The 16,542-nt window shown below is 43.3% G+C and overlaps 1 protein-coding gene across 1 annotated transcript in view; it reads right to left on the bottom strand.

Annotated features, from left to right (window-relative positions):
- UNC13A (unc-13 homolog A) overlaps positions 1 to 16,542 on the bottom strand; it is a 5,702,976-nt gene that overhangs the window by 2,149,388 nt on the left and 3,537,046 nt on the right. The window lies entirely within an intron of this gene.

Here is a 16,542-nt window from a genome sequence, read left to right as displayed (position 1 = left end):
CCATTGTTATTCCCACCTCTGCCTTTGGTAGGAAAACGACTCTGTGCGTCAGGAGAAGTCCCTTGAGATTGTTTACGGAACCACATCTTTCCACCCTTCTGGCCTTTGGGGTAAGGCCTGGAAGGAGTAGAAAAACGGACTCCGACGGCAGAAAGGGTCTTGCCATCAGTCTCGCACCTAGTCAGGGTTTCTTTCACTTGAGGACCAGAGAGAGATGATCCATCAAAAGGGGAGTTCGTGAAAGACGTCTTGAAAGGGTCCGCAAAATTGCATAGCCGCATCCAGGCGTGCCTACGTAAGGCCACACCTGTCCCTGCGGCTCTGCTCGCTCCATCAGCCGCGTAAGAAAGGAGGCGCATGGAGGAGTTGGATATGGAATTAAGGGTAGCCAGCTGTGTGTTCATCTTGTCTTGGAAACCCGCAGCTGTAGGATCCTTTAACATTTCACTCGCTTCCTTGATCAAGTCCCTTTGAAGATGAGTAAAATGGCACAGGTAGTTCAGCTTAACGCATGGTAAATGTCGCTGAGGAGAACATCCGCTTCTGCACCTATCCATGGACCTAGATTCCTTGTTAGGTGGATGGACAGGTACTGAAGGATCAGCTAGTTCCTTCTTTGTGGCAGCAGCTACCACCATAGCATCCACAGAAACTCCTTTTGTTAGAAATTGTTTGTCTGCTGGAGCTGTTATGAACTTAGAAAGTCTCCTGGGAGTGGGGTCCACTGAATCAGGAGCCGTCCATGCCTTCTTAGCAACCACCTGCATGAGGGGTCAAAGGGGGGGGGACACCCAGGAGGTGGAAGGACGAGAGCCAAATGCCTCAAGATACACAGATTCGTCCTCCGAAGGGTTGAGGGCTGGCCAATTTCCCCTCTGTTTCAGGATCTCCAGAATGTCTGCAAATGAGACATCTTCAGAAGGGGAACGGGGGGAACCCTCAGAATCATCCAAATCTGTGTCTGACGTGATGGACTCAGGTGAGTCAATGTGTTTCCTCTTACACTTCCTCTTCCGAGGGGGCTCTTCTGCCAAATCAGGAGAGGCCTCGGAAGAGGATGAAATCCCACAGGGGCTCCTGAGGAGCTGGCTCTCTGCGGTCCGGAATGAGGGAGTGAGTCGACTTACCCTGAGGCACCATAGAGGGAGGGGCGGACGGAGCCGACTGTGGAGTAGAGCCAGGCTCTAACACACTCCGCATGACCTCGAATGCACCCCTGTCAGGCAGAGCCAGAGGTCCCCGCCCGAGGAGCTAAGAACCCCTCGGCACCGACAGTGATGGCTCCGAGGCCGATGTCGGAGCCGAACTCACCAGCGCCAAGCCCGAGAGGGAGAGGGGGTCGGACAAGGGTCCGATGCCACTCACCCCTCGGAGCCGATGAGGGAAGTCCGCGCCGAGATTCTTCCAAAGAAGAAAACGGAGCCGACGACGGAGCCGAAGACAATTGTATCGGCCCGACGTAATCACAGTCTCGGTTCCGACGACCCGGCCCGAACTCAAGAGAGTCAAGGAGGAAAATGTTGATGGACCGGGCAGGCATCGACTGATGAGTCGGGCTCTGAAGCATCTGGGCCAGTGCCTCGGACTTAAGTAGTCGACTCACTACCCTCTGAAGGTCATGATCCGACAGCCTCGATGACCTAGAGGAGTGAGACCTTTGGCCCGCTCAGACAGCAGGGGAGATCCTGGAGCCGAATGAACGGAGCCAAGAGATGGTGACCTGGACCTCTTCCTAGTTGTCGGCTCCCGAGGTCTGGTCGGAGCCGACACGGAACTTATAACCTCGGCTCCGGCCGAGCCGAGGGAGCCACCGAAACTGTGGACTGAGACTTATCGGCTCCAGCCGGAGCCGATAAAGGCAAAGGTTGAGAAACCTGAGGTCTCGGCTCAGTTGCCGGAGCCCAAGACCTAGATGCCTTAGAGGGCTTCCCTGTTGAAACAGACAGGGAATCCTCTGGCTTGAGTAAGCCTCTAAGAATTAATTTATTCTTTCTTTCCTGCAGGACCCTGGGGCTGAAGCCATGGCACACAGCACAGGAGTCCTGCAGGTGCAAAGGCCCCAGACAATAGACACAAGAAGTGTGAGCGTCTGTCAGAGACATTTTCTGACAGCACGCATCACACTTCTTGAATCCGGAGACCTTTGCTTCTTTAGACATTTTGTCTGAACAGGAGTACACAAACACGCACACAAACACACTAGTTATACCCTGTCAGATTAATACAATAAAAAATAAAAAAAATAGTAATACTAGTAATTTACACTACAATAAACTACTATAAACACACACACTCCACTAGGGAAGGAAAGGCCTATAGGCCCAAGGGAAGAACCAAAGGTTCTTGGGGAAAGAAACGGAAAATTTTTTGGGTAGGGAATAAAAGTTTTCTAACCTACACTAACTAAGTAAAAATATTAAATTAAAGGGGTTTTTAAAGACTAATTTTCACAAGAAAATAGTACTCACCAGGAACCGGTAGAAACAACCAACCTCGAAGCTGTAGCGGCAAACGAGATCTGAGGTAACTCTCGCCTAGCATTGTGGGATATAAGGGGAGCCTCGAGCCGGTGGAACCAACTCTCGAGCTTTTAGAGTGGCTGAGTCGGAGCCGAGGTCGGCTCCGAACCCATCCAGCAAGAATGAAGGCGAGATAGACAACTTAACATCTTAAGTTATAAGATGACCATAGTTAAGTCACAAAACCTTGCAACTTCTCACTTAAAATATCATATATTAATTAAGCATGAGATTAGAACTTAATATAAGTGTAATATATGTAATATATACTAAGACTTGTAAACAATGGAATACTAACACAAATTATGAGTCTAACGTCAGTTCTATTAGGTAAAGAAATCATTGGCAAGAGCCTTAAAGAGCTAGTTGTAGCAAGGAACCAAAAATGTACTTTCTACAGTGAGTTATCTTTCATTTGCTTTATTCATTCTAAGCACATAGTATGGAGACATGTCACAGCATGCCTATGCTGATAAGCTGACAAATACTGAACTGTAATTCAATGATTTAGCTCACTTATTTATGTGGATGGCCCATGACCACTGATTTGTACCAAGTAGTAATTAGAGGCTGAACTGCAGTGGTGGTGCTGCGGTAGCGTTGTCGCCTCACAGTAAGACGTTGTCCTGTTCAATTCTCAGCTAGACTGTCTTCTGTGTGGAGACATGCATGAATGGGCGTACCTTCGTTGAAGGTTGTGCATCAGGGCCGGCAACTCAGCACGTAGAAATCTACTGCCAATCATTAGCGGACTGGAGTTTCGCTGTGGTGACCCCTAACCGGGAAAAGCCGAAAGACACAACAACAAGTAATTAGAGGCTAAGAAAGCTGTGTATATCCTTCCATCTACAGGTAAGAAAAGCAGTCTCTATGATGTGATTTTCCCACTTTAACAATGCACAGCATGCATTCATTCAAAACCCAATCAAACACAAATACAGGTAGAAGAAAGTTTCTCTTTTCTGAGATTGTCCTGTATTGTTTTATTTCTTTTAGTTACAAGACTGTAACCAGTTATGCTTATTACAAAAAAAAAAAAATACTGAGTATATATGGCCACAATGAAAAAAATGAAAACAGTGTACTATATGTAAATCTTTTTAACGAAGACTCCCACACAATATACAAGTGTTTATGCAAATGCAGTATTAATGACTGACTTTAGAGGCAATATAATTTTAATTTCCCTTAAAATATAAACAAGAAAACAAGACAGTTTCAGAGCAGTGATAATCTCTAGAAAATACTCTAGAAAAGGAAATATAAGAGTTAGCCTTCTACCTGTCAAAAAAGTCACTGTAACGTTTGGTATTGTGAAGCACTGTTTGAAGTCTAGTAAACCCATCATATTTCCAGAATCCCAGACAACATAGAAGTGCTAATACAAATGCAATCTCAATGACTGACTTTAAAGGCATATCATTTTAATTTCCCTTACGTTGTACACTGTAAAGGACTTCAGAATTATACCTGCTATATCATCTAAAAATAAGTGATATGCTTCAAAATATCCTTTAACACAGAAAGGTAACTATATGAACATATGATTAATGCAATATCTACTTAAAAGAAACAGAACAGAGACCTGTGTTCCAAAACCTACCTTTTAGGCATGCTCTGTTCTTTCCGAATATGGAGATAAACAGGGGTAAGAGGGTGATGACTGTGATAAACTGAAAAGAGAATCCAATGGAATATAAATCATAAACCAAAGGAACAGATGCAAAACATAAATGAATTATAGGATAAAAATGGAAGAACATGGATTATAAAATCAATAATTAAAAATTAAGAAACAAAACAAAATGTTAAACAATGCAAGGAAATGAATTACTAACTGAGAAAAAAATGTATATCAAAAGACCAACTTTGCTGAAGTACTTTCAAAACTGACTATTAAGGATGCTCAGATAATCCAGAAAGAAAACAATCTATATCTTAGTCTGCATTTTGCACATTGGGAATAAAGTGATAGTACAGTGATATAGATTAACATTCCTAAGAATCCACATATATCATTATCTGTTTTATTTAATAGACACTTATTTTACAAAGCAGGTCATATGCCAGCAGTGAAACAACCAAAATACTTTTTCCCTCTTTCATGCGGGCTTCCTCTCCCTCTCCCCACAGCCAAATGCCATAATCTGTTACTTTAAGTTTATGTATCACTGAAATATAAACAACCTGAGCAGCTATTTTTGGCAAAATTAAACTGTTGCCAGAAGACATTTAACCTCCAACAGACATAAAATTACATGTCAACAGTAGATGACTATTCTATGTCCAATAGAGAAAAATATCAAAGAAGGATGAACAGATATTACCTGGACTACTAAATATAAAATGTATACTGGAATTTACTGTCCAGAATATCACTTAAATTAAATTGCTAGATAACTCCTAAATGACGTTAGCTATTTAAACTGAACATCCCTATCTATCTCAGAATCACCAGAGATAATACTTGCTGTTACCATTTTATATTATACATCTACAACATAGTGTAACTAAGACAATGCGTAGTGTGAAGCATTTTAAAGAAATGTTTACATGATCCTGCATTAAGATATGATGCTTCTGAGTGTACACATGCATATGCATGTGAAGAATAGCATTTAGACACTACACTTTCACTTGCTTTAATTTTTCTCCCTGCGGGAATTAAGTGACTTTAATAACACATGTATACAATGCTCAAAACGCATTTGTTTTTTTTTTTTTGGTTTACATTTAAAATGCCGAGGGAAGTTTTGGTGGCAACGGCTGTCAAATAACGGTTGGCTGACCTGTGTTGCCGATCCTTCAGATGTGCGAGTCCCATTTCAGTGAATGCTCAGTGCATTCACAAAGATGAGGTCAGTCTTTTAACTATAGATCCGTGGCACAGTGGGGTTAGGGAAATTTACCATTTTCCCCACTGTAGTGCAATCTCAGAGTTGGAATATATAATGTGCATGGGGTGTGGGGGGGTGCAGGGGGGCTTGCTTCCCTGCAAAATAATCACGTTACGGCTTGCGCAGTTTAGGACTACATTCTACGAATGTCAAGAAAGTTCCGATTTGCAAACAGAGGTGTGTTTGCAACTTTCTGACCCTCTCGACTTTACGTGTTCAACTTTTCAGTTGACATTTCTGGTGGGTCTGTGTTGTGAGTGTCGACATTTTTCCCCTCTTCAAAAGTTATGTCTCTGAAGGGTTCCCTCATAAGTTCAGCACATCATATTTGATAGTCTAACTTACAATCCTAGGGGATAGTAAGTGCACTTAGTAACATATATGAGTTGTTCAAAATATTTCTCAAGGCAAGCCTCATAGAGTGCTTCATAAGGTGCAATTTAGTACCTGTGATGGCTCCTTTGACGTCCCTGCACTTGCCCAATAATCAAGAAGCCTCAATTCTCACCACTAGCACCAGTGAGGGATGTCCACATTGGGAGGATGACAAGTACACACACAGCAAAGTACAATTTCCCTTAAGAGCACACAGAGATCACAGTCATATTCACAAACGGCATATGATTATTTATAAAATTCCAGATAGCTGGGCTGGCAGTGTCACATTCCTATATAAATCATATTAATATTTTCAAGTGACATATAATTATTTACAAAATTCCAGGTAGCTGGGCTGGCAGCATTTTGGTGTGTCACACTTCTACCCGCCACAAGAACTCAGGCTAGTTTTTCAAGTGACCCTTGAGAAACATTGCTTGAGAGGGTTCAGCCTATCTGGGAATACCTTACTCCACTCCCTGTCTTGAGATTCTGGCTGCTTTGGCATTGCTGACCCCAGTACCATGCTGCACTGTCCCATCATATGCCTGCAACCCTAGGCTCCACCAGAGGGCAAATATTTGTCTCAGTCCCTCTTAAACTGGTCTGCAAATGCCAGTAGCATCATCTTGAGTGGAGAGTTTAATCTCTAAACAAGACCAATAGTCTGGGGGTGGTAGGGGTGGTCTTTAGGTGCTTCACCCCACAGTATTTCCACAGAAAAGCCAGCAGGTCTGACATGAAATTGGCACCACTGTCAGTCAGTATTTCCTTTGGAAAACCTATCCTGATGAAAATCTCTAACAAAGCATTTGCCACCTTTTCTGCCTCAGTGGAGGAAAAAGTCACTGCCTCAGGATATGTGGTAGCATAATCTACTAACACTATGATGTACATTTTCCCTGTGGAATTTGAGGTACTCAGAGGCCCAGCAATATCCATAGCTACCCTCTGAAATGGCTTCTCAATCATAGGCAAAGGCATCAAAGGAGCTTTCACTTTGTTTCCTGCCTTGCCTACCTTTTGACACTGTTCACAGGTCCTGAAGTACCCTGTTACATCTCTGGAAATCCCAGGCCAATATAAGTTCTGCAAAATACGTCTCTTTGTACATTTTATGCCCATATGACCTGCAAAGGGAATGTCATGGGCTATGGCTAGAAGTTCCAGGTGGTAGGCTCTGGGGACTAACAGCTGCTGTATTCTCTCACCCTCTAGCCTTCCCTCAGGGGTCCACTCTCTATACAGTAACCCTTTGTCCCAGTATACAGATTCCCCCTTCTCTTGAGAATCAGGTGCCTCACTAGCTACCTCCTTCAGGCCTTGTAATGTAGGGTCTGAGAGCTGAGTTTGTCTCAACACTCTCTTTGTAACTTTTCTCAGCTCCCCTTCCATAAGGAAGTCTGGTATCCTCTGACAGCGATGCCTCACTGTCAGCTTGGGTACTACTACTCACCTCTGCCCTTGCAGTCACTCTGTCCAAGGGAACATCAGTACCCACAAGCAGCTGTAGCTCACCTTCAGTCTTACTGCTACAGGGTAGCTCCATCCCTGAAGTAATCACCTTACCAGTCCTGGCTGCAAGTGTGTGGTCTGTCTGGGTCTCCCCCAGGCTACCAGACCCACATGCTTATCTCCAAGCCTGACTGTGTGTAACTGCATAAACACACAGTACTACATTATCAAAATCATTCCTTATCAGGACATCTGCAGGGATATCCTCAAACACACCTACTTGCTGGCTTCCTTTTCCATCCTCCCAGTCAAGGTGAACCCTGGCCAAAGGTATTTGGAATGGGGTCCCTCCTAAAGCTCTAACTGGAGTAGACGGCCCAGTCATATAGTGCTCTTCTATAAACACTGCAGGCTTCACAATTATTAGGTCAGAGGCTCTCTCTTAGCAATAGCCTCCTTCCCATTCATTAAGATAGGATATAGCTTCTTGTGGTAGTTTGGTACCCTTGTTGTCTAGAGACAACCTACTGTTGGCATTTTGTCATTACCACTTACTGACTCTCCCACCTTTTGTTCCCCACCTTGCCTCCATGGACATCTATATACTATATGGCCCCAATGATTGCATTTAAAACATTTAACCCTTGGTCCTGGACTTCTACCTGGCCTAGTGGCTTCCCTTGCTACTACTGGACTCTGTTGGAGCAGTCTGGGCTGCCCATCATGGGTTCCCTTAGACCCATGAGCAGCACTGGGTGTCTCTTTCCTGTACAGTGATGTCCTGCTTGCTAGGTATAGGTCTCCCTTCTTCCCCAACTCATCTACAGTAGTGCATTGTCTATCAGCTAACCAGATTCTCATGTCCTCAGGCAAAGTGCTAAGGGCTTGTTTCCTCACCAAAAGGTTTGTCAGCCCTTCAAAAGTGGTTCCATGACATCCACTCACCCACCTATGAAAATAAGTGGTTAGTTCAGCAACATATTCACGCACACTTTCATCTGCCTTGCATCTCTGCTCACGAAAGTTTTTCCTATAAGCTTCAGGTGTTAACTTAAAATATTCTAGCAAACAGTTGTTTACAACATTATAATTTAAATAATCAGTATCAGACAGTTTGGAAAGAACAGTTACAGCTTTATCATGGAGTAAGGGGGTTAGGAACCATACCCAGAGCCCTTGTTCAACATTATACTGTTTACATACCCCCTCAAACATATGAATGAAACTATCAAAATTATACCCCTCTGTAAATTGTGGAAGAAATTTACTGACATTTGTTGCTTCTGGTGTTCATTTACTCCCTTCCCCATAACCTCTATGACTCTGGCAAAGAGTCAGCATCTCCTTTTCATGTTGCCTCTACCTCTCTTTTTCCTCAGCCTCCAGCCATTGCAGTTTCTCATCTTTCTCAGCCTCAAGATGTCTCAGTTTCTCTGCTGCTTCTTTTTCCAAATGCTTGGCCTCTAGCTCATGTTTCTTTAACTCCAGATGGATTTTTAAGTCCTCTGTGGAAAAGCTGAGCTGTCCATTTTCTGTGCATTCTACATCTCCAAGACCTGATTGTACTCCTTATTGCTGGGGTGTGATGCAGCTGTGACTAAATCTGCAATCATGCCTGCTTTAGTCAGGATGGCATGCACCAGTCCTTTAGCCTGGCACATTTCAGCCAAATGGCTCCTTGCCAGCTTGCCATACTCCTCTGATGACATGCTTGCCTGCTCTCCCTGACTAACTAAGCTAACCAAAAAAAAAAAAAAAAAAACAATTGTGATATGAACTCTGAATGTTCACTGCATGGCTGATTGAGAGTACAAACACCTTCACTGACCACTGTACACAGGCTACAGGAATTCAATATCCACACCACTACAAGTCAATCAATATGTGTTGTGGCTATCTCACCACAGTCAACCAATTATGTGATGCGGCTATCCCACCACTGCCAGACAATTAATATGTGATGCCCCTGTACTGGCCCAGTAATCAAGGAGCCTCAGTCCTCGCCACTAGCACCAGTGAGGGACATTCACACTGGGACAATGGCAGTACACACACAAAGTACAATTTCCCTTAAGAGCACACAGAGATCACAGTCAGTCTGGAGCTGGTTTCTGCCTCTTTATTTAGATCCCCAATAAGACTCCCCACTGGCACAGTTATAGGGTTAAGATCTAAGCCGAGTGGTCAACCCAAAACCTCCAGCACCCTCTCTGTCCAGCCTGTGCTTTGTGTCCCTGCCGAAGTAGCTGCCACACATACTTTGAGATTTGATTTATATACAAACACACACACACTCCTGGGAAAGGCTGGCACAGGTTTACTTACTAGCTATGCCCCCTTCAGCCAGGACTAGTTATCACTGCCACCAACCAGCTCTTTATCAGCTACTATAAGGACCTTCCCAAAGGGTGACCAGTCCTAGGCTGGCACAGGTTTACTTACTAGCTATGCCCCCTTCAGCCCAGACTAGTTATCACTGCCACCAACCAGCTCTTTATCAGCTACTATAAGGAACTTCCCAAATGGTGACCAGTCCTACTCTGTGATGTTACTATTATGCAAATTGTAAGTGTGACCAAGGCTATTTAGGAGTGGTCTATACAGTGTTACCAGATATATATGCAAATACTCTAGAGCAAGAGCTTAAATATCTCTAAATAAACCAGCCACAGTTAAAAGGTTTAAATATATTTAATAATAAATAATAAAAGAACAAGACAGTATTCAATAACTCAGCACAGTGACTACAGAGTTCAGAATCACAGGAAATATTTTAAAACAACATTGCAGGACAGTCTCAAATAAATACAGAAAACATCTAAACAAATCTTTACTATATTCCTATCTATATCTAAGAGATATTACTGTATCCTGATTACTTACTATTAGCAAGGCATGTGCTGATGAGGGGATGTTTCCTGGTCCAAAGAGAAATACAAAATGCACAGCCTGGTGAGAGAGTTCTCAAATTTAATATCAAAACATTACTGCTGGGTCAGCTGGATGACATCACTATTTGTCACCTGCCTTCAGTTCCCAGGCTAACAGATACCATCAGAATTTTTAGCATCTCTGTGTGAGAAGTACATATCTCTCAGATGTTTGCCTTGAACTGGGAGTCATAAAACAGTTAAACACTTTTACATTTTAAACCTACTAATTATTTCTCTTTCAAGACAATAGAAAACCCTCTAGCTCTAGATATCCTCTTTGCATTAACTACATTTTATAGAACAGTCGTAAACAATTTCAACTTATTTTCTTGAAGTTTTGCAAGTTAACTCTGTATGTTCAAACTTCTACCATTAAAACACACATCTGCACAGGTGTATAGTTTATACACATTTCTGCTCTTTTCCAGCAGGGCACACTGGGTTACATTCTTGAAGCTCAGTACATAACATACAGTTCAACACACACTTCTGCACCAGTAGTTTAATATCCACATAATATATAGTTCTCTTACATTTGTAAGAGAAGCCTATGGATTATATTAATATTCACAAATGGCATATGATTATTTACAAAATTCCAGCTAGCTGGGCTGGCAGCATTTCAGTTTGTCATGGCTCCCTTGGAAAAAAAAAACATGCTTATGAATGGTGCATCAGGAGACTCAGCTTCTACCAGTGGCTATATCATTAAGGTCATTCTTGAATTTTGGTACAGTTTTCTTTTTGTGCATGTCTGATATGGGCAATACTTTCCACTGGTACAGAGCTGGAAGCTGTGTTCTGTTTTGCAGTACATGTTGAGGGACCCAACATCACTGCTGGATTGCTGCAATCATCTATGTCCTCTGGCTTGGACTATATGCCGGGTCACCCATCAACACTGACTTATGGCTCTAATCATCTATATTTCTTGGAGGTACAGTGCCTGACAAATCCTTCTTTGGGAACTGGCATGGTCAACCGCACATACAGAACTTAAGGTCTGGTTGTTTATTAAGTTATTACGACTTTGCTGTCTGGTGGCTGAAATAAAGTCTTTTGACAGATTTGTAATTTTGATACAATGTCTGTGTCATCTCTGTGTGCCACCTCTGACATCAGTAGCATGCGCTGGAGGCAATTTGACCTATTTGCCATATGTCAGTTCTCTAGTCAAATGCCAGCACTTACTGTGCTATAGAAAAGATTTTATGAGGTGTGCCATTTGCATGTTCAGCTTGTTTATTATTCACTATCATTCACAATCCTTCAGACATCATCTACTGAATTTCAGTAATAAAAAGCAGCTCTGTCTTAAACAAGAGGCTTTTTGCCAGCCAAGCATATGTAAGTCTTGCATAAGGTTTTATCCTCATACATCAATGATATCTTAAGTTTACATTAGAAGAAAATATTTAATCAGAAAAAAAAGTCTGCATTACCAGTCATATTTTCTTAAAAGACATTTATAAACATGCCTTGATGATCAGCACAAGAAAAACAGATGTAACTATCTGTACCCCATTCAACTTTTACCTCCACTCTGACAATCTTTTAAGATAATTCACATAATTCTATAGTCTCAGATAATATATGCAGTGGCACACATGGTTTCTTTTCTGGTCTGACTACTTAATCATCTTTTAGTGCCGCCATTTCTTCATCAGCTAGCATTCTCATTTCAGATACAGTAGATATCTGATTTGCTCTCGTATACATAGTGCATTTACAGTCTTGTTATAATACTTTAGCTTCAGTCTTTGCCAATACAGCCTTTCTTGTAATGTATTTTAAACCATTTTACCTTAAAACTAGCAATAACTAGCATTATGAGAAATTTTGCCACAATAAACACACAGCTATCTCTGTGAACAGTGCCTGCAGGTTTATTAACAGCACCCTTAATTCATTCCACGATAGTGCCACAGGATTAAAGCTGCTTTAATAAACACTACAATGTTTAAGGAATCCTCTAAACTTAAATATCTTTACAGTAACATTTTCCTGTATGCTTTACAACTGTAAATACACACATCAGTTCCATAATGTATCAGGTAGCCCCATTTCAGTCTATGTACTGCTAATCTATTTACAGAATTACATTGTAATGTTTGCATAACCAATCTACTGCAAAAAGAAGTTATGTACTCACCATAACGTTCCATGTGAGTTGTTTATCTTGCCTTTATTCTCACTGATGGGTTCGGAGCCAATCCTCAGCTCTGACACGGCCTATAGCAAAGCTCAAGGTTTGCCAGTAGCTCAAGACCAAGCCCCTTATCCCACAATGCACTGCTGGAATTACCTCAGATCTTGTTTGCTACGAGTATATATACCTTTTTTTTTTCTTTTTCTACAAGGAAGTACTTCCCAAAAGGGAAGAAGAAGAAGTATTAAATAACCAGGACGGTTCTAGCCTCTAAGTCAACTGTCAGCCAGGAGGGGGAAGGAGGGAGGGATGTGAGAATAAAGGCGAGATAAACAACTCACATGAAATGTTATGGTGAGTACATAACTTCTTTATGTGAAGTTGTTAAATCTCGCTGTTTATTCTTACTGATGGGTAGCGTCCCTAGCACCCTCAATCTTGGGTGGCTCATGGAAGTATGCTTTTCAGTACCATGGAACCAAAGGAAGACCTGTCCCTGGAAGCTTTATCTACTTTGTAATGCATGATAAAGGTATGAGGCTTAGACCAAGTGGCTGCAGCACAAATATTGTCAAGGGGCAATTTAGCTTGAAAGGCAGAAGACGTAGAAAAGTCTCTGGTAGAATGAGCCTTAGGTCTGTGTGTCAATGGCATGTTTGCATTCGCATAAACAAAGGATATACAATCTGATAACCATTTAGATAGGGTTGTTTTAGCCACTGGATTACCTTTTCTGGCCTCCGAAAAGGATACAAAAAGTTGATCTGATTTTCTAATATCCTTAGTTCTTTCAAGATAAAATCTGAGCTGTCTGTGTACATCAAGTTTATGCAGCATGTATTCCAATTTGTTAGAGTGGTTGGGAAAAAAGACTGGCAACTCAATGACCTGATTGATATTGGATTCAGAACAGACTTTAGGCAAAAAGGAGGGGTTTGTTCTGAGAGATACTCTATCAGCATGGAAAATCATGTAAGGAGGTCTGATAGATAATGCTTGAAGTTCTGACACTCTGCAGGCAGACGTAATGGCTACTAGAAATAAAGTCTTCCAGGACAAATATTTGAGATCACAAGAAGATGCTGGTTCGAAGGGGGGGGGGGGGGGTTATTTGAGACGGCATAAAATTCAAATCCCAAGGAGAATAAAGGATTTTGACAGGAGGTCTCATGTGAAAAGCACCTTTAAGAAAAGCCTTAGATAACTTATGGCCCATAACGTTCAACCCATCGAATCCAAGGTGGAAATTTGATATGGTGGCTAACTGGACTTGAACTGTGGCAGCTGCTGCTCCTTCCTTAAAATTCTTTGTCAAAAATTCTAAAATGGATGATAGAGGAGCTCGGAAAGGGTCAATTTTCTGTATATTGGCCCAAATTGAAAACCTGTTCCACTTACTGCGGTATAGTTTCCTGGTGGATGGCTTGTAAGAAGACAAAAGGATTTGTCTTGTATCATCTGACAGTGAATGAAGCCTGGCAATTAGGGGAAGTAGATTAGCCAAGCAGTCAGCTTTAGGGACTACAGTGAAGGATGGAGGTCCCCTGACGGTTGTGTCAGAAGGTCCGGAACTGGGTCCAGGATCCATGGATCCTCCAGCAGGTGATGGTGAAGGAAGGGGGAACCAAATCTGTTGAGGCCAGTAAGGGGCTATGAGGATAACTGTCCTTCCCAGCAATTTTGCTTTCTGTAAAACCTTGGGTATCAATGGAATAGGTGGGAATGCATATAGGAGACCCGGAGGCCAATCGTGCGCGAGTGCATCTCTCAGGGAATGTCCTGGAGGTGGTATTAGGGCAAAGTAGCTTCTGCATTTAGTATTGATGTGACTGGCAAAGAGGTCGCAGCAAGACTGGCCCCATTTGCAGAAAATCAAACACATAACTTGTTGGTTGAGACACCACTCATGAGGCAACAGTATTGTCCTGCTCAGCTTGTCCGCTATCACATGGGATTTCACCGGGATGTGCATTGTTATCAGAAAACAGTGGGATGAAACAGCCCACTGCCATACCCTGAGGGCTTCTTGACAAAGGGGGTAAGACTTGGTTCTGCCTGGTTTGTTCAAGTGCCAGACCACTGACATGTTGTCTGTCTGAATTGCAATTGTCCCTACAGGAAGAAAGTCCTGAAAGTACTGCAACGCCAGAAGTACCTCTCTCAACTCCAGAACATTGATATGCAGATGTGACTCTTGATCCGTCCATGTGCCTTGGGCAGTCTTTCCCTGAAAATGCCCCCCACCCTATCAGGGAAGCATCTGTGGTCACAGTGGCTACTGAGGGGGGAGAACAAAGAGTCTTCCGATTGTGACATGAAGAGACGTCAACCACCACCGAAGGTCTCTCTTGCAAGAATCTGTGATGAGAATCATGTGGTGCATCGGTAGCTTTTGGTAAGACCACTGAGCGAAGAGGAGCCATTGAAGGATTTGCATATGCAACCTTGCGAGTGGTACAGGCAGGATTGCTGCCGCCATCAAACCTAGCACCTTCAAGACCTCTGCTGCTGTAGCTTTGTTCTTTGACACCAGTGAGTTGACATGTTGGCGAAGAAATGAGACTCCTTCGATTGGAAGACGTAGAGTGGTGGTTGAGGTATCTAACTCTGCTCCTATAAAAATGGTATGCTGCGATGGAGATAAGGCAGACTTTTTGAAGTTGATTGTAATGCCTAATTGATGGCGGAGTGTCAGAGTATATTGTGTTGCCTGAGTCAACTGATGCCCGGTGGTAGCGGTGAGGAGCCAGTCGTCTACGTATGGAAACACCTGGAATCCTAGATGCCTCAGGTGAGCCTTGACCACTGCCATGCATTTGGTGAACACTCTGGGGGCTGTAGTGAGACCAAAGGGCAGGGCTCGAAACTGGTAATGATTGGCTCCCAGCCAGAAATGCAGGTGATCCCTGGAGTGTCTGTTCATCTTTATGTGATAGTACTCGTCCTTGAGATCTGTGGAGCACATACAATCACCTTTCCCTAGGAAGGGAAGAATGGACTGAAGCATGACCATTCGGAACTTCTCTTTCTTTATGAATTGGTTGAGTCTGCTGAGGTCCAAGACAGGTTTCCAGTTCCCTGTTTTCTTTGGTACCAAAAAGAATCTTGAGTAAGTTCCGAATCCAACTTGGTCTGCTGGGACTGGTTGGATGACTCTTTTTTCTAGCAACTTTTGGACCTCTACGATTGCTTGCTCCCTGAGACTAGGTGGAACATCTGGGATTCTGTTTACAGGAGTGGGAGGGGAAGAGAATGGTATGAAATATCCTCTGGAAATGATGCTTTGTACCCATGTATCTGACGTTATGTTTAGCCAGGCTTCTGGGTACAAAGATAAGTGACCTCCGACTGCCTCCAAAGCCGGACAGCTGGGAATCCTTTCAGGAGCGCTGGTAGGGCTGACTAGAGAACTGGCCTCTGTCACCCTGTTGCTGCGGACCCCCTCTGCTGCGGGGGCGGCGCCTTCCATTATAACCCTCCTCTGCCTCTAGAGGGGGTTTCTCCATGTGTGTCCTGAAAGGCTCCCTGTGCTTTTCGGAACTACATTTTTCCGCCCTTAGGGCCCTTGGGATAGGGCCGAGTAGGGGCAGAAAAATGGACTCCAAAGGCAGATAGGGTCTTGCCTTCCTGCTCACACCTGGTTAAAGTTTCCTTTACTTTAGGCCCAAACAGTGATGAGCCATCAAATGGGGTGTTGATAAAAGAAGACTTAAAGGGCTCCGCAAAGGAACAGAGACGCATCCAGGCTTGTCTTCGCAGAGCAATGCCTGAACTAGTGGCTCTACTCGAACCATCAGCTGCATAAGATATGAGATGCATGGATGAGTTGACAACCGAGTTTAGGGTAGCAAGCTGGGTGTTGACTTTATCAGCAACCACTGCAGCTACTGTACCATGGAGAGTATCTCCTAGCTCTTTCAGGAGATCTCTTTGCAGTCTCGTGAAATGGGTTAAATTGTTCAGTGATCGCAGAGAAAAAGTCGCTGAACTAAACATGCATTTCCCATATCTATCCATGATCCTACAATCTCTGTTAGGAGGATGGATAGATGCGGATGTTTCAGACACTTCCTTTTTGGTGGCTGTAGCTACCACCATGGCATCAACAGGCACTCCTTTGGTCAAAAAGGCTTTGTCCACTGGGGCAGAGATGAACTTATTCGGCTTCCAAGGGACAGGTTCCATGGCCTCTGGTGACTCCCACGCCTTAC

This window comes from Protopterus annectens, chromosome 13.part0 (genome assembly GCF_019279795.1).
Source record: "Protopterus annectens isolate FY-2018-M chromosome 13.part0, PAN1.0, whole genome shotgun sequence".
In the NCBI taxonomy this organism is placed as follows: Eukaryota; Metazoa; Chordata; order Ceratodontiformes; family Protopteridae; genus Protopterus; species Protopterus annectens.
Note: the sequence above shows the minus strand (reverse complement) of the source record. Positions and strands in the feature narration are given on the sequence as shown.